This window comes from Pinus tabuliformis, chromosome Q (genome assembly GCF_031772625.1).
Source record: "Pinus tabuliformis cultivar Carrire ecotype Pingquan chromosome Q, CPIR1, whole genome shotgun sequence".
Classification (NCBI taxonomy): Eukaryota; Viridiplantae; Streptophyta; class Pinopsida; order Pinales; family Pinaceae; genus Pinus; species Pinus tabuliformis.
Window position 1 is genome coordinate 177,992,131 of NC_142296.1, and position 27,733 is coordinate 178,019,863.

The window sequence follows — 27,733 nt, forward strand, 5'->3', positions numbered from 1 at the left end:
TTCTTGACTTTTCACCAGTTCCCAGGTCTCAAATTGAACCATCACCATTAGTAAACCCCGCCACCAGTACCTTTCGAATACAATAAGACATGGTAAAGGCAAGTTTTAGCAAAATAGAAAGCAACGGGTGCACTTCACTTTGTCATCCAGTCAGGTGATCGGTTGACCATAATAAATGACCTAATCATTGTCTATCATCATAAGATTGATATATCATTCGCTTCGATCCCCTATCATTTTAGGTGCTTCATAGCAAGAGCGTGGTGCCTATAGGGAGGAGTTCTCTCCATCGGGAGCCCCAACAAAGCGAGCATCCAGGGGAGTTACCAATTCAGTTGATTATTCAGAGTGAGCTGACCCATAACCGGTTTCTCTATTTCATAAGTAGTTCAAGATTGATATCTAGCTTCTGCAACTTATTAGTACCTAAAGACTACTACTGAATTCTCAAAAATGAAATGATACAGATATGGATCCCGCGCCAGTAGAATCAAGGGCTGGGGGGGAAATAGCACCCGCGGCATCCTTTCCGGTCCCAATTAGGGATCGAGGCCCAGAGTAAGCTTCCCACCACCGCCGTCTCGCCTAGGGTCCCTTCCAGTTCTAGCTTTCTTACTTGCATTCCTTCCTGTACCAGCTCCTTACATCCCTTCATCTCGCCCGGTATCCCTGTTTCGGAAGCCATCACCTCGTCCGGATCCAGCTGCTATGAGTCCAGCTGCTATGAGGAGGTCTGCAGCAGGTTAGGTTTCCAAAGATAGGGCTAAAGCTCTAAGGCTTGTATATAGAGGTGTGGCAGAGTGTGCAGCTTTGTTTGCTCCAATGTCTCTGTCTTCAGTTTGAGATGGGGAACTTCTTTTATCCGTCCTCCATGCACCCGCTCCTTATTCTCGGCTTCAGTCAGTTTTCCTCTCGGCTGAAGCCTTCCTCTCAGCTTCGGATTGTGCATCTTCAGATACAATTGAAAGTTGACAATGAAAACTTAGATATGCGAGTTCAAGTGTGAGACGCAGATATGCAATATCGTATAGTAATAGATTGTAGTAGATATGGCTGCAATGAGGTCAGCTTCATGGCAATACTCGTTCATGGCGAGTGCAAGTTCAACGTAGATTAGAATTGTTATAGAGATAGAATTGGGAAATCTAGGGACAAGTGAAACCTCTCCTTTTGGCCTTCGTCTTTTGCCCTCGTACCTCGGGCGAAGGGTTCGTCGTACCTCCCCTCACCCCCTCCGGGTCGTAGATACGGCGACATTATAGAAATGATTTTGATTTGTTCTGCACTACGTCAAGAGACACAGGCAAGAAAGATAGGTTGTAGTAGGTCCTGCTAGGGCGAGGTCTGCAGGTTAGGTTTCATAGGTCTTATCCTATGGGGAAAAGGTTCCGGAGACAACCTCTGCTTCTACGTGGTGCTTTTGTGTCCTACCCAAGTAGAGTAAGCGGAGTCTCTGAGCCTAGCTCTTGCTGGCAGTAGTGAATTAGATCTGGAGAGCAACGTAGAAATGTGATATCATATGTTAATACGTATCTATCTGAGTATCAAACTTAGCGGACTTCTTTGATTTAGCTCCGGCTAAGCACAGCTCCGTAGAGCTAGAGCTAGGAGGTATTCTCCGGCCCCATAGCAGCAATGCAAAACTTAGATATGTTATTGAAACTTGTTTCTCAGAAAAGAGCTAGTGGAATTAGATAGAGATTCTAGGAGCACCCTAGTAGCAACGTATGGTGGCTATGCAACTCCAAGTGTCAACGTAGATATGCCGAGATATTATATGTGAAAATGTGGATATGAAGATCCAAGTGTTCAACGTACTATTAGAGCACCACCTACCTACCTTGGTATCCTACCAGCTACCAGCAACATCAAACCTGTATGACGTAGTGGAAAAGAATCCTAGTCACATCATCGGCAGCTAACAAGACAAGTTCAACGTCTATACGCTCGTTTAGACCTGCCCCATAGCAAACTAGCTTTGTTAGATATGGCAACATCGTCAAGTCAATTGTATAGTAACAGGTGGAGATATGCAATATCATACCCAAGTAGAGTAAGCGGAGTCTCTGAGCCCAGCTCTGGCATCCACCTGTCTGTGGCCGTAGTGGATCTCCACCAGCATCAACTAATTAGTAGAACTAAGACTAAGATTGCACTACTCTGGGCAAGTGAAACCAACGTCTCCATGGTGTCATCATATATGAACACGTCTATATGCTGATCTCATATAGAACACTAGTAGAGATCTAGAAAAAGGGCAGTGTTTCCATTTCCTCTTTTCGGCTCCGGGCTGCACTACTTCTGGAGATCCAAGTACAACTAAAAAAAGCTAGCCCCCTTTTCCCCCGGTGGTGCTTGCTAAGCTAAGCACACTTTCTAGGGACATATCTATTTCTCGTCTGTGGGGATGAATCCAATTCTATTTATTTAAGAGCACCAACTTCTCCATGGCAACATTGTATGTGAAAATGTCAATATGTGAATCCAAGTGTCACCGTATTTATGGCGGTATCATAGGCTTTCACTTGGATTGAACTCTGAGGCTATGGCCTTGGTAACATTATTCAACCCATGGAGAGCGGAAGGAGACCAGCCACCTTTGGCATGGGCTTTGTCTAGGAGAAATTAGAGTGATAGAAAGAGAATCAGATTATTGAAATCTAGGGACCTTTCAAACGTATCTATGGCGATATAATAAGTGAAAACCAGGTGATTGAAAGGTGCACACGTAGAGATTACGATATTCTATTGGAACATTGATTAGCTTCATGGCTATGAACCACGTGGATATGTGAGATCATATAGTAGTGGAATTAGACCCAGATTTCTTATTCTTTGTTTTGTTCGGATGGGCACACACACTAAAACCTATAGCTTATTCGCTGGAGCTCAGGAAGATAGGTTCAGGTAGAGTAGAGATGGCAACATCATATGTGAAAGATATATATTGTTCTCTGTTCATGGCAAGTAACAAGTCAAAGGCTCTATGCCGATATCATAGTCTCTATGCGATCATCATATGTGAAAACTTATCTATGCAAGCTCGTATAGTCAGAGGTTGTAGTAGATCCGACTGCTATGGCAAGGTCTTCTGCAGGCCAGGTTTATAAGCTAGCTAGGTCTTCTCCGAGTCCAAGTTCAACTTACTTCTCTATGGGCCATGTGATACTGTATATGAACCATGTAGATATGCGAGTACAAGTGCAAAACTTAGATATGCGCTTGAAACTGGGTGCAAGGGCATACCAGCAAGAGAGAAACGATCAGAGAAAAAGGGCCAACTAACTCAAGAGGTTTCATTGATAGCCTTCATAAAATCAGACGAAATCAAGTGGTGTTGTGCATGGGCTGGCTGCTTTGGCCAGGACTTATCCATCCATGGCAACATCATATATGAACATTGGTGCTTCTTCATGGCTATGAAGATTCAAAGTAACCGAGCGGATTCTCTTAGCCCAGCAGCTCTGGCATAAGCACCTGGGGCCTTATTATGTAGTGGATCTCCACCAGAGCATCGACTAATTAGAACTAAGATTGCACCATATTCTCTTTTTCAATGACACATGCATGTTAACCCATGGAGAGCTGCTCTGGAGACCCGGTGGTGGTTACAGCAGAGTAGAGCTAGTAATACAGCTATAGGAACTCTATTAATAGCGGCAATTGCATTGAACCTAGAGATCTATTGTTCTATTTGTTTTTCATGGCAAGTCAAAGGCTCTATGGCCATATCATATATGAAGATTGGTCAACTGCTTTATGGCTATGAAGATACAAGGCCAATATCATATGGAATTGGCACCAGGCTTTAGGATCGACAGCATCGCAATTTGGTAGTAGCAGAGATAATAAACGAGATGAAAGGGTACGGTTTATTCCATAGAATCTCTAGTTTAGATATCCGATGGCCCTAGTTCCCATAGGGACCCATCAAAATAGGACGGTTGGCAGCAACGTTATTGTATTTTGCAGCTCGGCTGAAGAATATACAGGCCGAGACCGGTAGTTTGACTCTTTGGGATCTTGAGCTGAAGTCTTTTCTTCACGTTTTTTAGCGGCCAAGTTCCTCTCCTTATCAGTCGAGCCCCTGCCGGACCTTGCCCTCGGAAGCGCAAGACCTCCGGACCTTCTTTTCTTTGTGTTCCAACTGTGAATGATGACTCTTGGATTGACTAGCGGCCAAGTTCCTTGCCCTCTCTCTATTGCAAGGGTCTTCAATTGCAATATCTCTATTGGGCCTTTGTCTTTCTATCTATCTTTCTTCCGCGATCAATTGAACTGTTTTTTTAGGTAGCCATTCAACACCATTAGCATTTATAGTGTCTTAGTTGATGGTCAAATTAGCTTATAGCTGTGGTGTTATTAATGGGACCTCTTTTCCCTCTATGCTCTAGTTGAATAGCAGTTGTTTTATGGTAAAATGGGCTCTCTAGCTCAAGCTGTCTGACCCAAACTCACATAGGGCTTCACCATAGTAGCATAGTCAAAGAAATTGCAAAACCTTTTTCCCCTCCCCAGTCAATTGCTAACGCTAATGGTTGCTACCCCACCTGTTTATTCCTTCCCTTCCTTCCTCATTATTTCGTATTCGTAACAGTGTTCCGTCCCGTTCATTGTTAAGTTGAAGTATTCCCATAGTTCCGTCCCGTTCATTGTTAAGTCAGCCATTTGCTAAAGCTCTTTATTTTGGAACACTATGCTCTAATTAGCGCTCTGCTCTAGCTATAGGTTTATAAGCGGATCCACCATTGTTTATTTGCCCCCGTAGGGTATCATGCTATGAATTCTCAAGGTTCAAAGTGTCTGTCCAGTTTGGGTGAATCGTAAAGAGCAGCAGTCGAAACTCCAGGGAGTTGAGTCAAGAACATAAGGGAGTTGAAAGGAATGCAGTAATGTGTAAAGTGAAACTGGTATAATGCGTATTGACCTGAATGCTCATCTCGTTTCCTATCGGGCTGTTCGAAGTGAAACCAAGTTTAGGGAAACGAAGGCGAGCGACCCCCCCCACCCGCTAATATCAAGGGGGTTTGCGTAGCCAGTAGTTTTCCCACCTGTGCTTAACTAGTATTATCTTACTTTGCTGTAGAACACATTGAGCCATATACGCACACACACACAAATGATATATATATATACGTAGATATATAAATATGACAAAATACCGTAGAAAAAGACAATAGCTACGGCGCCTGGGCGCGTTACTCTTTTGAGGTGAATGGCATAAGAAATCATAAATCATCGGGGATACTCAAATGCATCTTTATTACTAACAATCATATAGAAACGTCACGAAATGTTCAATAAGAAAAACTTCACTTAAAGTGCCCGAATGAGGATTCTGCCTCGGCCCCCTAAAAGAGGAGATTTCAATAGGCATGGCGAATGAGCGGCATCCATCCATTCAATGCCCCTCCCCGTGTGGGCCCTCCTGTTCCGGTGTGTAATGAGGATGCGCAAGCAGGCTCGACCATAAGGGAGAGGTTATTTCGGATATAGGCAACCGGTAATCGAGACCTCCTTCCTGGGACTGATGGCCTTTCGGCTATTGGCACTGACAAGCTGGCTATGATGGGTACTCGGACTAGGGACTATGCTGGACTACCGGCAATGGCAACTGGCTATCTTATCTATCGACTTCATTCAACGACTATCGACTATCAGCACCTTCGGGCATCTCAGATTGTCTATGATGACTGTCAATGAGTACTTGGCACTGACTACTTGGCACCAAGCATAGTTTTATAGCTGCACAAACCATAGCTTCTAGCTGCACTGACTGTATCCAGCCCAGTCGAGATAGCAAACCAAGCCAAGTTGAATAGTAGTGCAGCAGCCGCAGTTGATTAGCCAATCTGATTAGCAAATAGCCAAGCGTTTGAGTATCCAAGTTGAGTATCTGAGTATCCAATCCCAACCGAGTAGCCCCCAGTCTGATCAGCCCAGTCTGATAAGCCCAACCGTGCAGTCCAGCCCCCCCCCCAGGTAGGAGATTCAAATGTTCCGGTAGCGTTAAGTGAGTTAGAGGTCGAGGTAGAGTGTTGGAGGGTGGAGAACGGGTACGACAGATTATCCCTCGCTGGATGGGTAATTAGATATATTCAAGTAGAAAATCAAGCTAAGCATCGAATCAACACTGGGATAAACACCTGAATCGAGTGGGTCAAAACCTGTCAATCATAGGGAAACTATCTGAAAGGGTATAGTGCAGTTAAGATAAAATAGATTTCGTGCTCCGAAATTCTTTGTCCCCGCAAAGCGAGCAATTTGATTAGGAAAGAATGTCAAATGAGTCTGTTTTGTAGAACCGGTAACCAAGTATCCAATCCAAGTAGCCCAGTGGAGTATTATCCCATCCCAGGATCCCATGAGCTCAACCGAGTAGCCGATTCGAGCAGCTGAGTATCCCAGCCCAGCTATTTTCATTCTTTCCTATGCAGCAATGATCTCCTATTTGCAATGAATTTTTCCAGCCCAGCGCATGAGCCCAACCGAGTGTCCCATCCCCTCCCATAAGCCCAAGCCGAGCAACCCAGCCCAGCTATGACCGGCTTCCAATGAATGAATGACTATTGGTGGTAATGACTTACTACTATGACTGTTTGGCACCATCACTGGCTATTGGCGACCACTGGCTGCTGCTATTTGACCCTCTGACAAGTTCCAACCTCCTGTCAATCTGTTGCTTATGGGGCGGATGCTGTAGTAACAAAGGTTCCGTAGGTGAAAGTGAGGTCGAGGTTCGAGGTGGTTCCTTAGCGGTAAGTTTGTAGAGGCCTTCTCTCTATCGGTAGATGTGGGCTTTCTATTTGTCCGTTTGTTGGACCGCCCGCCCATATTGAATATGTGGGCTGTTGTTCTCCACCACTTATATCGAAGATGTTTTCCATCAATCAAGATCTAACTGGGAAAAAAGTGCAACCTACCTCCCTTAGTGGCACAACCTGACTAGCGTAAATGAAATCGTGTGTATAGCACATGATCAATCCTAAACGGGTGCATCATAAGTAATGCATGTTCATAGCATCAATATGAGGTAGGACCTCATTTTCTGTAGGGGTAAGCCTCCATTCCGGTGAATATGGGAAACTCCTTCTTTCAAGAAATGACTAGTAACTATTGGCTATGCTTGGCTATTATAGAGAAATTCCCTAAAAAGCGCAGTTCAGTAAGAAGAAAATCCATTTTATTGGTCCGATGGATTGCTTTCGCCACTTTCTGGTGCGAGAGCAGAGGAACCAAGGATAAGAGGGCGTCAATGAAATGAGTTGTTAACAACGGCTATATGCATGGGATTACTATGTTCTTTTAACAAAGGCTATGCACATTGGACCAGGGCTATAAGCAATACCTTCACAACAAGAAAGATATAATATAGCTCGTTATATACAATACACCTGTTTAGGATCATACGCTAGTCATAGCCCCCATAAGCATTGTCAAGACCCATTGCTGCTACTCAGTCCCAGTCAGAGCACTGAGTTGCTCACATATAGCCATACATGTAGACAAAGATAACACACGCCACACAGAAAGACTTTCAAAGAGGGCAGGGAGGGTGAAACTGGTCGGTATTGAATCAATTGACCTCTCCTACTATTGAGATCCTGCTTGTGCATCCTCAGGAGAGAAGAAAAGAAGTGCATGAAGATAACTTCACCAAGCACAAAAGGAGAGCCTAGTGGTGAATGATACTCTTTTTTCAAAATGAAGAAGCCCCCTATGTTAGCATCCCAAAAGACACTCAATTTTTCCAAATATATGATGAGATGGGAGGACCTGATGATGAAGAAGAGGATCATACAATAGCTAGAACATGGGTTGCTTATAAGAAAGTAACTAAACAATGTTCCTTCCAATCCTTCTTCCGATCAGTTGGTTATGTTGTTGATGGAGCAGTTGATTGAGTAGTGGTGGATTCAGTTGTTGACTTAGCAGAAGTTTCTCTAGTTGATTAAGTAGTTTATTCAGCAATTGATTCTGAGAATTCACCAGTGTCTTCTGTCGTTGATTCTTTTGATTCTACCATTGATTAAGCATCTAGCACCAGACATGGTAAGCGAGCTGTTGATGCCATGGATATGACCAGACTCTATAGAGCCATACCCTACAGGATAAGACCCTACAGACCAATAGACCCTACAAAAACAGGACCAATTATTGATTGTAAAGAAGCAACAGTCGATTCTATTGATGTAGTGGATTCAGTCGATCCAGCAAATTGTCTTATGTTGAAGAAGCAGCACCACTTTTTTCACAGTATATGAAGCAGTTGATTCCTAATAGTAAGTTGATCCAGTCGATGAACCAGCAGCACCAGTAGCGGATCAATATGTAGCTGGAGTCATAGTGGTAATAGCAGTTTCTGACCTAGGAGCTAAGGCGGTTTATGGATATGAAAAGTGGGATGCTCATGGTGGTAATTAAGATGCTCGTGAGCGTGATCGGTATTCAGAGCCGTATGTTCCAGGAGCAGGACCAGATCGAGTAGTTGAAAAGGTTGCTAAGCGCCTAGTGGAGTTTGTAGATGTAGATAAAGCCCCAGGTGCACGCGCATTCCTGTCCGGATCGTTTGTTAGAAAGCCACTACCCTACCTTTCATCTTTGACTCTTTGGAGTGCCATAGCCCGCAGCACTTCAGTAATGAGTGTAGTGAGTGATAGAAGTTTTCCCCCTGTACTTGTTGGACTAGGGTGTGTTTTGGGGTATATAGGTGTTTTACCGGAAGCATCGCAATGTGTGGGACGTATTCAACTAATTGTATCAGGAGTGCTTGCTGTGAGTGGTGGAGTCAATGGTATACAACACTCCCATCTCTGTCAATCTCTCGTCCTAGGAACCAAGTAATGGGATACAAAGTCTATGGCAACTTGAAACTCCAGAATGACCTCCCTACGTTATTGTAAGCTGTAGGCGGCGTCCAAAAACACTCTGCGTAGGTGCCATTCTATTGACGATGGATTTCTTCCCTCATCACTCCCAGCTCAGCTATTGTGTTGCTAATTTCCATGGCCAGCTGAGCTAGCTCCTCCTGTCCGATCCGGTTATGTAAGCTACGTAGGCCACATGATTCAACTAGCACCTATTCGTTCTTCTAAAGGTCGGATGTAAGTGCTTCTGCCTTTGCTTTATGAAGTGCTTATTAAAGATCATAGTCAACTGCATAATCGAAATAAAGAGAAGAATCAACGGAATCAACTGCTACTGGTGCTTCTGTAGGTTCTTATGCATCTGGCTTTGGAAAATCTGAATATGGATCTGCTGCATCTTGGTCACGATCGCTTTCAACCCTAATCAAAAGGCTCCTCTACTGGTCACATAATCTGGCCCATTCAAGTTTACCAAGTATTTGAGTTCCGCAGCATTATCTATAATGTGCCTCTCTTACCCGCCCAAAGCAAAGCGCGGTTGAATAACTTACCCCTTCAAACTCTATATTGCCTTGCCCCTAGCGGTAATGACCATAATGACATATATAATAGCAGCATTGTCGAAGATCAGGTTCTCACTTACCAAATCTTTTCTTAACCAAAGGGTGTTAACGCTCACCCCAATCCCTTGGGTGAGGGAGAGGATGCGTAAGCATGACTCGACCAACGGGAGAGGATGCGTAAGCATGACTCGACTGATAAGGAGAGGAAAAACCTTTCCCGAGTGTCACGAGGGGAATGGGGGGGCGTGCAACAACCTGAAACTCCCCACACAAGCACTGCCTGCCATATCGCTTCTTCGAACCGAGCCAATATATCCGATCCTGGGAGGAGCCGTATGAGGCGGAAGCTTCACGTACGGTTCTGAAGCCGAGCCTTTCCAGCCAGCAATGGGGCTTAGGGACCGATATGATGATCGGTTTAGGTAGGGCGGCCTACTACAACCTGTAGGGATACCCGTAGTGAGACCGCGATCCACAAACGAAGCATGGGACCCACCCTTACTCGAGAACGGAGAAGGGAAACATAGCATGTCGCAAGAGCGAGGCGAGGGGGGGATGGCCCTACCTGCCCCCCGACCCGATGGTAGGAGCCTGCCCCAGGACGCCTCGCGAGCCTCCTGATGCTTTTAGAGATGAGGCCTTTCGGTCGGCGAAGCCAAGTCAATTTCGGGCCACCAAACCCTCACCATATGAATAGTGAGCGACTCCGTCCCTTCAACCGGAAAAGCGAACGTACGTTGTAACACTCCCTGCCTTCCAAAGGTGCCTAGATAGAGGACAGGCCAGACGCAACAGAGCGACCGGGAGCGGATTACCCACCTAGGGGGGAAAAGAGACGGCCATCTCGAAGCACATTGCGACCTACAGGCAGCACCGGCGAGACCCAACACAAGGGAAGGCAACCCGATTGGGAGTCAGAGGATCCATAGCACCTGCCTACCTCGATTTGGAAAGGACCTCGTCTTTCTTCATCATTTTGGCGCCGACTGACTAAGGGTAAGGGATCTATTCTCTGCAACCGTGCAGATTTGACAACCTAACGATACATCCAATACCAATTAGTTAGTGAATACGGCTCCAGCACAGATTGGACGCGTTGTTAGACCTCTGGATCTCCAAAACCAGAACCAAGATCAGACCAAGCAAGAAGGAAAGGGAGGGAAGGAGGTCAGGTTATCGCAGAGCTCTTTGAGGGGAATAAATATGAGTAAGTGGCACAAATTCTGTTCGAACCTTTTGGTATGTATGTATCCCTTCCCCCGGAACTATAGATAGATCCGAAGATCCACGAGAAACTCCATTCCGCACTGCTGAGTCGTCGGACTTATCCACCAAGGATGGGATGGAATTTGAGTTTGTGGATTGCGTCGGGGAAAATCTACCTACCAAAGCTAGGCAGATATATAGACTCATTTCCCGCTGCTAAGAGAGAGCAAGGAACAAAATGATTGTTTGTTCGGACTAGCGCCCACCCTCACTCCTTTCGGGTATGCGGGTACTAAGAGTCCTCCCACTACCAACCAGCAGACAATATATCATCTGGCTGGGTCTTGCCGGTATCAACAACAACAATCTAAATCACAACCTATGGAAACGGGAACAGCAACTCACTATGGCTCTTGGCTGGCCCAGACAACGTCCTGTGGGTGAGTAAATGCAACAAGACAGGCTAGACGACGTCCTGGGCTGCAGTAGATCGAGAGGTCGTTCCGTCCCTTGTCCCCAATAGGAAATAATATGGGTAATATGTTTCCATACAATGTTGCTCCGATCTGACCCAGCTGGCGAGCAATCCCAGTCCGCGGCAGAGGAGACAGCGAGCGTACCTTTGTTCGCTTCTTCTCCACCAAGCACGGGAGTTTGGGTGGGGATAACTGTAGGTCGGTGGCTACCTGAGGAAACTCCGATTCGATCCGCCGGCTGGGAGGCACCTACCTCATCCCGATCGCAAGGAGAGGTTCACCATGATGGGCTAGGTACTTCTCTTTGTGTCCCGGAAAGGTCCCGGAGGGGCTTGCGCTTCCTAGTGCAAGGAAGGACCGGACATCATACTTTTGCGGCATGCTCTTCATATTTACGGATTCGCATGCATATAGACAGACTCACTCCCTCCTTCCCAACGTCTTTCCTTATCCATCTGACTGAGGTAGATAAACATATATATATTATGACTGACTTCCACTTATTGATTGATCCCGGAAAAGTGAATGGTTCCATATTGGGATCGAATGAAATGAGAGTGATACTGAGGTTTCGTGAATGGGCCCCTAGCCAGCAGCCCGCCCACACCTGTGTAGAGTGGATCGTTCAGCACCTACGGCACGAACCAATTTTTGACCCATATATATATTATGACTGACTTCCACTTATTGATTGATCCCGGAAAAGTGAATGGTTCCATATTGGGATCGAATGAAATGAGAGTGATACTGAGGTTTCGTGAATGGGCCCCTAGCCAGCAGCCCGCCCACACCTGTGTAGAGTGGATCGTTCAGCACCTGCGGCACGAACCAATTTTTGACCCATCGGCCCTAGTATCATAGGCGACCGAACGGCCGCCCCCCTAATTACTGGACCAACCTGCTATTATAATTCCATAAACACCTAGCGAAGATATGGCAGACAGATGAAGTATACCTATGTCCGAATCTGGCGATACCATACCATGATCAAAAGGTACAACGGCCCGAGCAACCAAACTTAGCATAGATGTAACCACTGGAGCCATTCTAAAAAGAGATAAATTAGCACTACTTGGTGAAATAGGTTCTTTCATAGCTAATTTCAAACCATCTGCTAAAGGTTGTAACAATCCGAACGATCCAACTACATTAGGACCCTTTCGACGTTGCACGAGAGCCATTACTTTACGTTCGGCTAACACTAAGAAGGCTACTCCTAGTAGAAGTGGTATGATTATTCCAGGTATTTCAGCTAGAATAGCAATGTACGTTTCCGATTTCCTATTAACTCATGATCGGGGTCGCCCCGATCATGTCATGATATTTCTCTCATGATTGGGCCAATCATGATAAGGATGGGACCTATTCTCGAGGAGCAGCTCCAAAGGGAGAGGAACTATTCACTATTCAAGGTCATCCCCTATATTTCTTTCTTCCCCTCAAAGCCTGCGCATAGCTCAGGTAAGGTCATCCCCTTCCCCTCAAAGAGCTAGAAGGTGGTAAGGTATAATCCTTACTTAGCGGAGCTAACAAAAAATAAGGTCCAGGATGATGGCGGCCCGGTGGTCGAGAGTTCGTTATCTCACGATGGCGGTGATGGCGACCCTCTCCTTAACAGTCGAGCCTGCTTATGCATCCTTATGGTTGAGTGAAAAATCCCTCGCCATATGAATAGTGAGTGACTTCGTCCCTTATGGTCGAGCGAGAAATCCCTCACCATATGAATAGTGAGTGACTCCGTCCCTTATGGTCGAGCGAGAAATCCCTCACCATATGAATAGTGAGTGACTCCGTCGATGGCGGCCTTTCACAGTCGAGCCCTGCCGGACCCTATGGTCGTGTGAGAAATCCCTCACCATATGAATAGTGAGTGACTTCGTCCCTTATGGTTGAGCGATAAATCGATGGCGGCCTTATCAGTCGAGACCCTGCCGGTGATGGTGGCCTTATCAGTCAAGCAACTAAAGTTCCTCTCCCTAATAGTCGAGCCCTTACCGATGATGGCAGCCTTATCAGTCGAGCATGCTTAAGCATCCTTATGGTCGAGCAATGGCGGCCTTATTATTCGAGCATTCATTACCTCTCCCATAGGTCGAGAGTTCGACAGGCTCACCGTGACCCTGCCGGACCTCTCCTTAACAATCAAGCCCTGCCGGACCTAGATTTCTTCCCCTCAAAGCCTGAGCAGAGCGAAAAAGAAGGTCCTGAAAGAAAGGACCTGACTCTCTCTCCCAATTGGTAGGTAATAGTGGTCGATGCTAAAGGGGGAGTGACATTCGCAACTCACTCTATGTTCCCGGCCTGGGTGATATTCCATCTTTCTTTCCAAGAGTACTACCCCGTACGTAGTCCATGTCTGGGGAGGTGCGGTAGATAGGTCTCCCACTTAGATCCCCGTTAGCATATTCGAGAGAGATAAGGGATTGCTCCGTTAGGTAGGTTTTTACGGTCCGGAGCCAGCCGGTAATGGACCTCGCGGACAGCCAAGCTAACCTTTGTTCCACCGCCCGCTACCGAGACGATTTCTTTATGCCCATCGAAGAACCTCGAGATGCTAATCCACGAGAAACGATACGAGGAATGCGAAATAACTTATATACGGAGCGAGAGCGACCAGTGAAAATACATCGGTTTCTTACTCGTGCAAAGGAACTATTTCTCGGCGACTTAGGCAACTTATAACGATGTTTGTCCCGCATGTCACTGGGAGGATTGGGATCCCTACAAAAGGCTTTATGAGGCTCCCGTCTCAATTCATATTTAGCCGCAAGCAATCTACGTCTGTGATCTCGTATATTTCGCTTCTCCAACATATTCCTAATAATCCCCCTCATCCCTCTGCGAAAAGCCGCTCCACGATGGTAGAGTCTCATCTTGCGTGTTGGCCGAAGTTACAATAGTCACATTGAAACCTCGGATATGCTCGGAAATATCGAAATGATCTTCTAGTTCCGGGAAGAATTCGCAAAACTCCGTCTCCATCGGGAATTGAATGGAGTTTTTCCGTATCTCGACCGGAGAATTGTAGAGAGACATTACTGCCAAAATCTTTTCCAAGGAATTATACATCATATGCCCTCGGAGAGTGCTTTGTCGTGCTAGGTTACTGACATATCCCGTGTCTTTCTCGGACCCCTGATCGGGAAAAAATTGATTGGATCGAAACGACTTTCCCGTCGAACCTCTTTGTGCCTGTACGAATCTCTGACCGCGCGGAATCTCCATAGCCAATTCTCTATCTGTCATTATGAAATTTGGGAGTGCCTTTGGAACTACTATTATTTCACACGATCTAGGAACTTCCGTGATGTTGGCGTGATTCGATTTTAGCAACGGATCTTGACGTAATACATTTTCGTGATGAAAATGGAGTCCATTTGGTGTGATAAACATAAGTTGGCTTCCCCGGTTGAGATATAATGAGCACTGCGAACTACCTCAAAGAAAGATAGTGGATCGGAACGATCCGATTTGGGGCTTGCTTTTCCTATGAAATGAAACTCACTCTTTCCAACCAAATAACCATTCCCGACCCCCACGAACGAAAATGAGAGTTCCTTGAGTTCAGATGGATGAAAAAATCTTGCTTGAATGAAGCAAGCGTGATTGGGCTTCATTGTTGGTTCGACCGGAATACTTGCTTGGGGTCGGGGTTGTTTAGCTCCCTCCTTGTTTTTTCGCCCCGCCTCACCGGCGAGTCTTTTCCTATGTATGATCATAAGGCCCACCATTACCATACCGAGAGAATGTCGAAGTAAGGAACGTAGTGCTTGCTTGACGTTAGGAAAGCAAGGTTGAGACCCTCATTCAATATATGGAATAGCATTGGCTACTAAACTCGCTCCCTCCTTACTTAGCTGAGTAGGGAGGGGCTAGCGCGCGATTCTAGACCAAAGACAGTAGCTTACTCCGATCAATTCACTTCATCCGGTTCAAAGAGCCTTTATATCTATCTGGGGCAAAGCTTGAGTAACTCATCGAAGCGGTAAACCAAGCACTCTGAGACGCTTGCTTTCGTAGAGGGCCGGATCCCCATTATTCCCAAATTTTGTTCTGCCAAAATGAATTACATTACTTACTTCGATTTGGAACAGCTAGCTTTTGGCGATTCTTGGTACCGTTCGAATACACCAGATTCATATGCATGCAAGAAGGGGCGGTTCTCTCTTTCATAGCAGTGAACGGAGACAACCGATACAAGTGAACAGATACAACCGATACACCTCTACCTACCTATAGGAAGGAGTTGGCCCAAACCATTCCCATTCTATGCCCCGGCATCCGAAAAAAAGAGGTGGCTCCGAAACACTTAGGGAAGAGTGGTGTCGCTCACTGTCGTTCCTACACCTAATCGATCGTTCCGCTGTTTCCATCCACTAGCTGACTCATTATGCGAAAGGTACGCCGTTATACGCTTGTGCAGGCCCCCGTCAATGCTTTATAATAGGAGGCCGAAAGGAGAAAGTTCATGGGAGCATGCTGCCCCACCTGAACCATAGAGAGTCGAGTCTCTTATATAAGTGAAAACCACCACTTTACAAAACAACACCTTACAATCATGAAGTCTATTATATACGTCACACCCTTCTTCAATGACAGGGAGGCTTTCCCGAAACATAAAACATTTCTCCCTCCCTATGGAACATAAAACATTGTTGCTCCACCCCCCCCCCCCCCCGCCCTTTTATGGGGTAAATGTGAGGATGCTACAGCATGGCTCAACTAACAGGAGGGGATGCCCCCGGTAGGGTGAGGGTGAGCCTGTCGAACTCTCGACCTATGGGAGAGGTAACGTGGCCCCTCTCAAATAAGTCACTAAGACGAGCAACTCTCTTTTTGGGTAGGGGAAAAGAGAGGACCGACAGGGGCTCGACTGATAAGGAGAGGATTCCCCCAGCAGAGCTCGACTGTTAAGGAGAGGATGCCTTCGATAGGGTGAGGGTGAGCCTGTCGAACTCTTGACCTATGGGAGAGGTAATGAACGCTCGACTGTTAAGGAGAGGGCTTGACCACCGGGCCACCATCATCGGTAGGGGCTCGACTAATAAGGAGAGGAATGTGAAGAACTAAAAGGCCACCATCACTTGACCATAAGGGACAGGAATTTCTTGCTTTCCTGGGGAAACATCGATCAAGCATAAACCCCTTTCGATAGGTATAGGCAGATCTTGTCCTTCCAAACCTTCTTGAATCGGCAGAGTGCAATCAATGTTGTTCCCCTCCGATCAAGTGCATAGATGGTGGAGAACACCTATCCGAAAGTAGAGACCTTGAACCTTGCTCGAAATGTGCCGTGGGGGGCATAGTTTTACCATTCCATCGGCATGATAGTTCAACAGGGACTTATTGCATCAGACTAGAGTGACCAACCAGCTCAACCCTTCGATTGGGCTTCCTTTCTTATTTCACCGGCCGGTGTAGAACATATAGGACCTCTATAGCTTTCAGACTTTGACGGCAACATCTAGATTTATAAGCAAAATGTAGAGCGACCCGCCGGATCTTTAGAGCTAAAAGACGTCCCTTTAGGCAGCTATCTAGATTCGCCCGAAAAATGTTGACCTTTTTCAATATAGGGTCCTCCCTAAAACTATTAAAGAGAAGGAAAAGGCATAGATGGCATGAAGCATTTATATTCACCAGACCCTAGAGTGCGAGGTCTAGGGCTCTCACACGTACACTCCATGGTTACGCACGGGTATTGGTCACAGATAGATCACCTTCACTCGCTATACCGAGTTACAAAAAGAATTTATGATTGAGTAATTGAAAGCCCGACAGCCGCTGATAAGTTAGCAATCTGGCCAGTTATAGAGGCCGGGGAGAGTGCTCACAACCAATATTCTGGAGATCCACCGAGCCTTCCTCCCTGACTATAGTTCATCGGCTGAGTAAACGTAGGGAAATCTATCTTCCTACGCTTGCCCGCCCTTGTGAATATGTGTATAATAGACTCGGCCCAGTGAAGAGCTATGCATGGGCACTCAAGTTTCAAAGTTTTCTCTTGTCTCCTTTTGACTCACCCCGACCAGTTCGAGAGATGTGGATTACATTCTAAGCCACATAGACTAGCAATTCGAGGCCTCTATGAGCTAAAAGAAGACTATGACTCAGAGAGCTGGATTCACTAGATCTTAGGGACTCGCCTGTTGGGGTGGGTTATGGCTCCCTCTAAAGCTAGTAAGTAGTTGTTCACGGCCAATCATACATGGTCTCAACTTGCTTCGCTCTCCATCCAACCAACAAACCAAGTAGTTGATTGGAATTGTTTTCTAGTCCAAGATTTAGGTGTAGGTGATACCTATTTCTATTTTCTAATACCCAAGTTATATAGGTGTGGTTGTTTTATTGACCTTGTCAACTAGTATTCATAAAATCATTATTAATGATCTACTAGCCCAAACCCCATCTAGCCATGATTCAACAATGAAAATCCCATCTAGCCATTGTTCATTATCTAGCTCCTATCCACAGTACGATATATATTACATATATCTATTAGGTTGTCCATTCAAGAGGTATCTGATTATCCGGTGTCGGTTGTCCATGCTAGCATGATATAGATGCCTACCCATGCCTACCTAGTGGTGCCCCACATGAGTCGTTATCCCATACATAGGATGAATGTCCATTCCGGCAAGAGAAAGATGGCTGACCATGCGAGAGATTAGGGGTCCATTGGTATGGTGTTTGCCGTTGTATTGCACCCATTCCCGGCATAGAGAAAGAAGACTGTCCGGCACCAGCACAAGATATATGACTATCTAGCGGTGTTGTGTTCTCCCTTGGTGACTGGCCAGTATTGTTTCCTGATGACTGTCCAGTGCCCCGATGATTTGTTACCCTATACGATGGGTGTCCATTACAGCACCGATGATTCGTTACCCTATATGATGGCTATCCATTCCATGTGAGAGATAGATGCCTACAATAATATATTGGTGTTGGCCTGGAAGATTGTTTAGTCCGAACCCCGTCTTATTTCTATTGTTGAGTTAATATTGGGCCATCAAAAGATCTAAGATCCAATCCAGTCCCCACAGTTTGTATGGTATGACCCAATCTAGGTTGTCTGGTATACGTATAGTAAGAGAGATAGATATAGGCTCAATCCAATTCGTGTGGTAGAGATATCGTACTCAATCGAGCTCCAGCCCATACCCAACCCCAGCCAGTGATCCACCAGTTCAAGCAATCCCCCTAATTGTTCATACCCTCCCACCAGGTTGTTCATGCCCAACCCATTTCGTAGGGTATGGTAAGAGCTATAGGAACCAATCCACCACTAGTTCATACCCAATCTAGTTGAATTCAATCCTCTAGTAGTTTGTAATCAAGTCAATCAGTTCGCCATGGCGATAGATATTGGCCCCACGATTGTAAAGTGCACGATGCATGCTAGCTTTGTACGATATGGGTCTTGCCATGGTCTCGCATAGGCCCACCCACAAACAACTCACCCCACCCGTTTATGTCTTGATATATACTCGTAAAATAGATAGATAGGGACACCCATCTGAGAGAACCAACCGAAGGTGAGGATGACACGAGCCCTGGGTGGGGAAAAGTAAGAACGTGTGAACAAGCATACATACAAATATGGTGGATCAATAAAAGGATTAATTCCCACACGGCTGATGGGTTGATAACAGTCTGAAGTGATATTGTATGTCGGAAGTAGTGCCATATATGATACAATGAGTGAATGCAGTTTCCTTCCTCTACGGAGCCTACACTCAGACACTACGGATGATCCCTCTACGGGAAACACTAAATGCACTGCAAGACTTCACTAAATCGTGTTTTTTCCCCACATATTCATAAAGTATCGCAGAACCTTTCCTGTAACTTCGGCCAACTACGTGTCTGTTGCTGGATTTCCTCGTGCAGATACCAGTTCCTCAACAATGGCTCTAAGGTGTGCACAAATTTATGCACCCATCGCTGAGTAGGAACACTCTGCGTCGTCCATGAGATTTCACAACTGTGGATGTGCTTCACCGGATCCGAATCCCCACTTAATCGTGGAACCAAAATGAAAGTGCAAGAACTTACACGGTGGAGCCCCAATATCTGATAGAAACCATGTTTGTAATGCTTCCACCGTGTATTCCCATGATTGCAACGTGCTCTTGTGTGTTGCCCACCAACGCGCCGGGGTATCCACCAAAGTGATATCCAGTGCTGCAATCTACTACTCTGGCTCGATCTGCACTTCCACCTGCCCAACAAACCCACTACTTGACAAGATTCCTCTCTCCAATCCATCAAACAGAAGTTTGTTTCCAGCAGACAGAAGTTTGTGTAGAGCTGCTACCTCTTCCCCATTTGTTTTTAGTTGTTTGCTTTAAGTATACCCTAGAAGTAGTTAGTAGCTCAAGTATTGAACCAGTCCACTTTTGTTGCTGTTGATGACCCTTTATTGTCTACCCTACTTGCTTCTGAATTCTTGCAACAAGTTGTAGCGTTCAGTCCAGGTAGTGGAATACCCATAGATACCCAGGAAACTGGTAGGAGCATACCATAGATATTGAATCACACCCCAGCCAGACACAGACAAACAAATTGCTGGAACGAACATTACCCAACCAGACTACCTTCCTGCCAGACCCTCAAGACATACCTTAATTACGAACTCTTACCTAGTTATTCAACTACTTCACTTACCTTCTTTACTTACGATATTTTACCACCCACATGACTTGTGAATTATTGCCACAATGAGCAGTTAGCTACCCAACCTTATACTTAAGGCAACCACAAGGATGCTCAGATTCACTCTACCCACCTATACCCCATTAGTTGTTGGATAAATAATTTGCTTACCACCACAATACACCTAGAAACCCACCGGCTACTTGCTTTATTTATCGCTAGCTGGAGTTCACTCGCTAAATTGCTTGCCTTCCAACCTTTATAACTGGTTGGCTAGTGTGGACTCAACCCAACCTTATATGCCTTATACTTATTGCAACAATGAGTGGTGTGGATTCAACTACCCAACCTTATACTGAGGGAAACATGCTCTAAGGCTTTTCAAATCCGCAATGTTTCAGGCACTCTTTCCCACCTTTCGGACTTTGAAGGTCTTTGGGTTTGTCGATCTCGTAAGGTGCCATTTCATCTAAAGAAATTCACTGCTAATCAAGCTATCCTTTGCCCACCAACCAGAAGAAACAGCCAGCCAGTGATGACCTCCGCCCCAGATAGCTAGCAAGAGATAATCCAACAAGTAAGAAAGCCTGCCATATCATAGTGTCTCATAAATGAATTCTACGGGCATGTTCCAAGTGCTCAAGCATCCCTTTCTTCCCAAGAAGGTATCGTTGCTCATAAATTTTCTCTTTTTTCACTTTATATTAAGAGAGAGGGAAAGTAAGCTACCTTATGCAAGAAGGAAGGGAAGTAAGGTAGAATAAGGTTTCACTCATATGATAACTAGCAGCCTTAAGATAGAGTAAGAAGGATAAGAAGCTTATCTAAGAAGTTAGGTAAGATAAGAAGAGAAGCCCACCCCATACTTCAAGGATACTTCCTGAATAGAAGGTATGAGAAGTGCTTTTTCCATACTTAGAGATAACTGACTGGAAGGGGGGAGGGAATGAATAGCTTAGAGAGGCTTTCTTTCTTCCCAATTCAACCTTGTTCTTCTTATTGAAACCTACCGCTTCCAATCCCACTCCTTCCCTTCTTTCTTTCCTGTCCTTCCCTTTTCTCCTTCCTCCCAATTTGAATCCTTGTGCTTCCAAACAACCTTATTAATCCTCTCTTCGGTTCCTTTCCTTCCCTCTTATTGGTTCTCTCTTCCTAGAAGAAGAGGTAGGGTCTTAACTCAAACTAGATGACTTTTTATGCTAAGGGGGTTGTTCTCTCCCCAATCTCATCATGCCCTTTGATGGTGGTCTTTGGGCTATTTTGACATGTATGAAATGACATATGCCCATATACACACTCCAATCTGACAAAGAGAGGACAATCTTTCATTCCTAATCGAATCATGCCCATAGTAGCATGGGGATGCCTTTGCTTCCTTCCCTCCTGGGCCCTTTTCCCACTCCTAGTAATGGCCTCCCTACTCCCTAAGCCCAACAAAACCAGCAGAACCTGCTCTTGGACTGATCTAACCCGGGGAGGATGCGTAAGCATGCTCGACTGTTAAGGCCACCAACGACGAAGTCACTCACTCATTCCGATGGGTGAGGACCGGTAGGGGTTCGACTGCTAAGGAGAGGGATTTCTCAAAGTGTGTCGGGCCTTACTAATAAGAAAAAGGATGGGATGAAATGACTGGGCCACCATACCCCGAACCTGAGCCCCGTCCTTCACTCTCTATAGTCCTTCCACGGGACTCTCGATTCATGCATCTGGAAAACTACCGCAACATATATAAGAGATTGAAGTCATTCCGCTACTAAACTCAGTCATTTCACTACTGGAAAATGATCACTTTTCATGCCAATTCGAAACCACCGCATATTAGATGATATAGTTAGTGAATTCTACTAATAAACTCAGGATGCGTAAGCATGCTCGACTGTTAAGGAGAGGCATTTCACTACTGGATTTTCTAGAAAATATGGACAGTCTTATCAGCCACAGCATATTATATAACATCTCGTGGAAATTCCGCTAATAAACTCAGGCATTTGACCACTTGAATCTTATCAATTTTCATGCCAATTTTCATGCATCTTGACAACCACCGCATCGTAGATAATATCTTTAGTGAATTCTGCTAATAAACTCAGGATGCGTAAGCATGCTAGACTGTTAAGGAGAAGCATTTCACTAATGGAAAATGCTCAAGTTCGATAAGATATTTCCGGAATTTTGTTACGAGAATCATTGGTCGAAATGACATATATAAGAGTGTTTCCTCCAACTGGAAAGAGGGGAGTGAGGGTGACATGACTCGAATAGCTCATTTCGGTGAGCCAGGCTCGACAAGATCATTTCGGGATGGGTGATCAACCATAATGACATACGCCCATATCTGCTCTCAATCTCTCTCATTCTCTGGAAGGGAAGGGTGGGAATTTGGTGTTGTGTGAAAAAAAGAAATATGGGTGAGAACCAAACTCATAATGACATATATAATATCTGATATCAATATCTCTCCTTATCTTCCCTTCTTTTCCACGATGCATTGAAGAATCAATCCCTTCGACATTGAAACAAGGTCCGGGTTCAGCCCGACGCATAAGTGAGCGTATAAGGAAAGATGAATGGCGCTTATCCAATTGTTGAGAGGGGACACCCCGATACCTAAATGGCATTCCAAAGCCATGCTTCATGGGTGGGAGAGCAAAGACATAGTCCCGCGAACGCAAGATGGACCCTCACGTCCACTCCGATAATGAGTGCATGCAAGAGAAACTGGTTGGGTGGGTTGGACCCACCTGGTGGGGTGCGGGAACACCCTTTGGCCCAATTATACAATGAATATACATTAGGGAAGTAGGCCCGTCTCCCACTCACATCAGCACTCCATTCCAGCTGCCAAAACTTGGTTAAATCTCAAACCTATGATGAAAAGGGAAAGGCTAGCATCACGAACCTCACCTGCTAAGGAGCCCAATCCCCCATATAATTGAATCATCAAAAACCATATTCACCCCGGGCTCAAATCAGACCCCTGGAAGACCCGCTGCATATTGCTCGGAAACTCTTCTTTGTCTCGCCACTAAGGGGGGGAGACCTTAGACCTTAGAACAGGCAAATAACATGGTACTTGGATGATTGATTGAGTAAAAGAATGGAGGTACAAGAAGCGAGGGAATGGGTGGAATTCATACAATTGGTTTGATGGTATGAATTTTCTCGTTAGGATACAATTTTGGTCATTGGAAGGCACGGAAATGAACCCTCACCATATGAATAGTGAGTGACTTCGTCCCTGAGGGCCACAAATCTGCCCCTTGACGGGCCGCTTCTGCTCCTCGGAGGAGCTCCAGTGCTTTGGGATAGGCTTTCTTGAAAACCCTCTCCCAGGGGTTCTTCAAGTTCCTCTCTTTTGGGGGCCCTCCCCCAAAAGAGAGCTGCTCATCTCCTCCCACGTTACCTCACCCTCACCATATGAATAGTGAGTGACTTAGTCCCTGACTGACCTGGATCTGCCCTTGACAGTAAGAAAGCCTTGCCCCTCAGTCTAATGGATGCTACAGCTCGGCTCAAGGCTTCACTTGGCCTGTACTTTTCTTTCCATCATAGGTGAGCCGATCATGTTGGGGTGAGCGATGGGCTTGACCGACCCTCTTTGGTCCATTAGGCCCCTCCCATAGTGATTCTTCCTTCAGGAATTCCTATGACCAACTTGTGATGAAATGATTAAAAATGAAGGTGGGGTGGAGAGATTCACCGAGGGAAAGGCGCCACGGGGTAGGCGTGGTTTGCCTCCCATGGCTGGGGTGATAATCATTTACTCATCAATCACATGAGGTTTTCTCTTACCACTTTCCAGTTTACCACTCTACCTTGAAGGTAGCGAAGGAGTACATTTGATATGTATATGCCCGGCAGTGTTCAATTGCCATCTCCTATCTATCTGACTTTGTGTTGATAACCTAGGTTGGATCTGATTCAAGTTAGCTATGGTGGAAATAGCTTTCTATAGTAGAATAAGGGTTGATCAGCTGGCCTTTGATCAAGTAGCTGGGTTGAGATGGTTATGGTTTGATCCTTGGCAGATCAATTATGCAAATGGTTGGTTCTATTGGAAGAAGAGCTTAGATATAGTCATAGGTTGAATGCGCTTGCTTTTGAGATGGTCGAGCAATGCTTACGCATCCTCTCCTTTTAGTCGAGCTAGCTTACGCTTCCTCAAATATTACCTTACATTACATAAGCCATTGAGACACATTGGGGTAGTTTTTACCTACTTTGATAGAGATCATCACTCATCTGATTAGGAGAGAGTGGTTCATGAATTATATATGTCATTATGCATGAATGAATCAAGTGGTATAGGGCTACCAGGTATAGGTCTTAGGGTGGATAGGTTGTATGGTAACATGTAAGTAAAGTGAATATAGGGTAAAGGTTTCATAGATGCCTCCCCTCCCTACGAAGCATTCATAGCTGATTCATTATAAGTAAGTAGGGTAAGGTTGGATGATCCTGCCCGTCTAGAAAGAGAAGTCTATAGCAGTACTAACTCGACTAAGTGGTTAATGAAGCAAGTGGTACAGGGTTTACAGATCTAGTTCTGAAGGTGGTAAAATAGAAGGTAGGCAGAGTCTAAATAGCAATAGTGCAGTAGCAACAAAGCATTCATTCAGGAAGTGTGATAGGGCTAAAAGGTAGAGGAAAGTGGTGAAATCTGTGGGTAGCAGGCAGGAAAGGCGGATAGGGTGGATCGGTATCGCTTGCATCAACAGGTGAAGGTTGGAAGGAAGAATCGGAGGGTGGTGGGGATGATGAACATTCAACTGCTTATTCATTTCTTTCTTTTTGTTAGAGGGAAGGGGTGTTATTGGATATATATACATATATATATGGAAATACTGGATATGGATTTGGACAGGATGGTGGCTCAACCCCTGTATCTTCCCCTTGTATCTTCACTTGGATTTGCGACGGGTATGTGAGGACCTTATTCGATTTCAAGTGGCGAGCAAATGACTTCTGGAGGGGACATCAGGTCGCTACTTACTAATTCATCGGTTAGAAAGAAGCTACTCATGGGGAGCCGTAAAGCAGCCAACAACCATGGGACCCTGAAGACAGACAGTAAGACAAAGCAGCCATAAAGCCATATAAAGAACCCAAGCTAGCCTTATTCTCTTAGGAAAGGAACATGCTTAGGACAGAATAAGGATATCTTCTATCTTCAAGGTTTGGTGTGGTTAGAACAATCAACAGAAGGAAGAAGCTCTTCAAGGTGTGGTGTGGTCATGAAGAGGTAGGTTAGTTGATTAGTTGAAGAGGTGTTTTCCAGAATAGTTTGAGGGGAAGGAAGAAATCAAATCAAATCAACAGGAAGGGGTGGTTAGATGCACCCACATACCCATTCTACTTCCGCACACTCGATATCACGTGTATACACACGCACACACACACGCACGTATACACATGCACACACAAGAGAATTCCCTCATCAAGATATCAAAGCATGTAGCATCATAACTCCCAAGATAAGCACTAAACCCAGCCCCAAGCATGAAGCCCAAGAAAGCCATCGAAGTATAAGCACGTAAGAATCTAAATCCCAACCCTCAGAAGCAAGCCCAAGAAGCCTGACCTAACCCACCAATCAGAATCCAGCCTTGTAGATGAGCCAAGCAAGATGCCCCAAGCAATCATCTGACAAACCTGATCCCTGCATGAAGATAACCCAACCGAGATGAGAAGCCAGCCTCAAACCCCCAGCCTCTCGATCCCAAGCCTTCAGCCAGAAGCAGTCCTTGCCCTTCCTCTCAAGCCCAATCAGAAACTAATAAGCTGGGATGAAGTGGGCACCCATATGAAGCAGCAAGACCCCATCTTCATATAGCAAGCATGAAGCTAGAAGCTAACCAACTCATTAAGCAAGACCTCTGATGCAGCTAACCCCAGAGAAGCAAGACCTCAGACCTCAGATTGAGCATCCCAGTAGATGACCCAACAAGCTCAAGCATGAAGATAACCCTAGCAATCCTGATCAAAGCCTTAAGCCTTCTGCCTGATCTCCTTCCCCTAAAGAATCTCATAATCCCAGAACAAAGCTAGAACCAAGCCAGACCTCATCCGAAACCTGAAGCACCCCTAGAGAGAAACCATCACCATATGAATAGTGAGTGTGCTAACGCACCCTCTCCTGGACAGTCGAGTGTGCTTACGCACCCTCACCATATGAATAGTGAGTGTGCTAACGCACCCTCTCCTGGACAGTCGAGTGTGCTTACCCACCCTCACCATATGAATAGTGAGTGACTCTATCCCTTAAGCTCAAGCCTCAAGATCATGACCCTTCGTCTCAAGCCCCTAAAGCATTTCATAAGCTCGGATTCCTTAGCATGAACCAATCTTCAGCTACCCTTCTTCCTCTATCAACCCCTAAGCTCAAGCTTCAAGCTCACGACCCCTAATCTAAATCTTTAAACTCATGGATGGAGATAATGACTAATTACTTCCTCAAAGCTCATGTGTTAAGATCCAACCCCCAAAGAGAAGCATTCCTCATTTCAAAAGCATGCATGAAGCAATCCCATTAAGCCAGACCTCTCCTGAAGCTACCTTGGAGATCACCTCGAAAGTTCAAGCATCAAGAGCATGACCCAGAAGCAAGATCACTTCCCCAAAGCTCAAGTATCTGGTTATTAGGAGCTGTTGGACAAAGACTAAAAATAGACCTCCTAATCACTTTTGCAGGCATAGAGTCTTCCTCATGCCTGAAGCTCAAGATGCAGGTTCTTAGGATTGGTTGACTGAATACTAACCAACCATACTAAGAAAGCTCAAGGTAGATGGTTTTATGATTTAAGGGGAGACTAACAAAGACAAGGTTTTTTGGTGTACAAAATAGGCTACTAGAACCTCAAGCTGAAGCTCCTGTTTCTTGTGTTTGGTGTTGTTCTTGGCTGAATGTATAACCCAGACTAAGCTAAATTGTGTAGGCATCCCGTAGATGTGTTGGCATCCCGTAAAAGCATCCACATCCTCATGCTCTAAAGGTGCAGCTTATGTTTGTTGTGATGGGATGACTTGACCTAACCAAACTACTCAAGCACCTAACTAGACTCCTAGCATCAGTTGTGTTGTTTGATGATGGATGAATCCTAACCAAACTACTCAATTCAAGATCAAGGTGTTTGCAGTGTGATGGAGACTCTATCTAGTAGCTCACGGTTTGTGGGCATACTTCATATTTGAATGTGTTTTCATGCTCAAGCTCTTAGATTGTTTGATAGGCTGAATGGAACTAACTGGACTACTGAAGCTAAAGGTTGTTGGGCATACTTCAGACTCTCCTGTCTCCTAGCCGAACAAACTCAATATCATTTGTCAACATCATCATGACTCTTTTAGTAACTGAATGGAAGAGAAAATCCCTGCCCGGAGAAAGAAATAGCTGTCCCTCCTAAGCGCTTCATGAAGTTCGTGGTCTAGGGCTAACATGTCTAGCTCTTGCAGGTGTGGGTTGGTAAAGCAAGGGAAGGGCCCCTCTTCTAATCCTTCCTGGTTGAAGGTAAGTGTGGTTGGGTAAGGGCAGGCGGCACTTAATAACTGGTTGGTTGAAGGGAGTGGTAAATAAAGTATCTGGTGGATGTTCGTAAGTAAAGGGTTCATATATGCCTACCCTACTGAGAGGTTGTGTGGAACCAAGATAGGGGTAGTGTTTCCCGTACGAAGGTGTTCCTGGCTTCAGCAATGGGAGGTGTTATAGACATATTATTTGGGCACTGCAACCCCAATCACATATTTCCATAAACCAAGGGCTTCTAAACCCCTAAAAGTGTTGTTTCATACCCTAAAGGAACAAGGTCAGCTGATTATATCATTTCCCAGAAGTTCTCCCTGAAAAACTACTCAGAACTGGTCAAAACTGGACCATACAGACTGCTCCATGATGAGGGTCCGATGCATCTCACCTATTACACACGGGGGGTGCGATGCATACTAAAAATCCCTTCTGTAGGGTGCG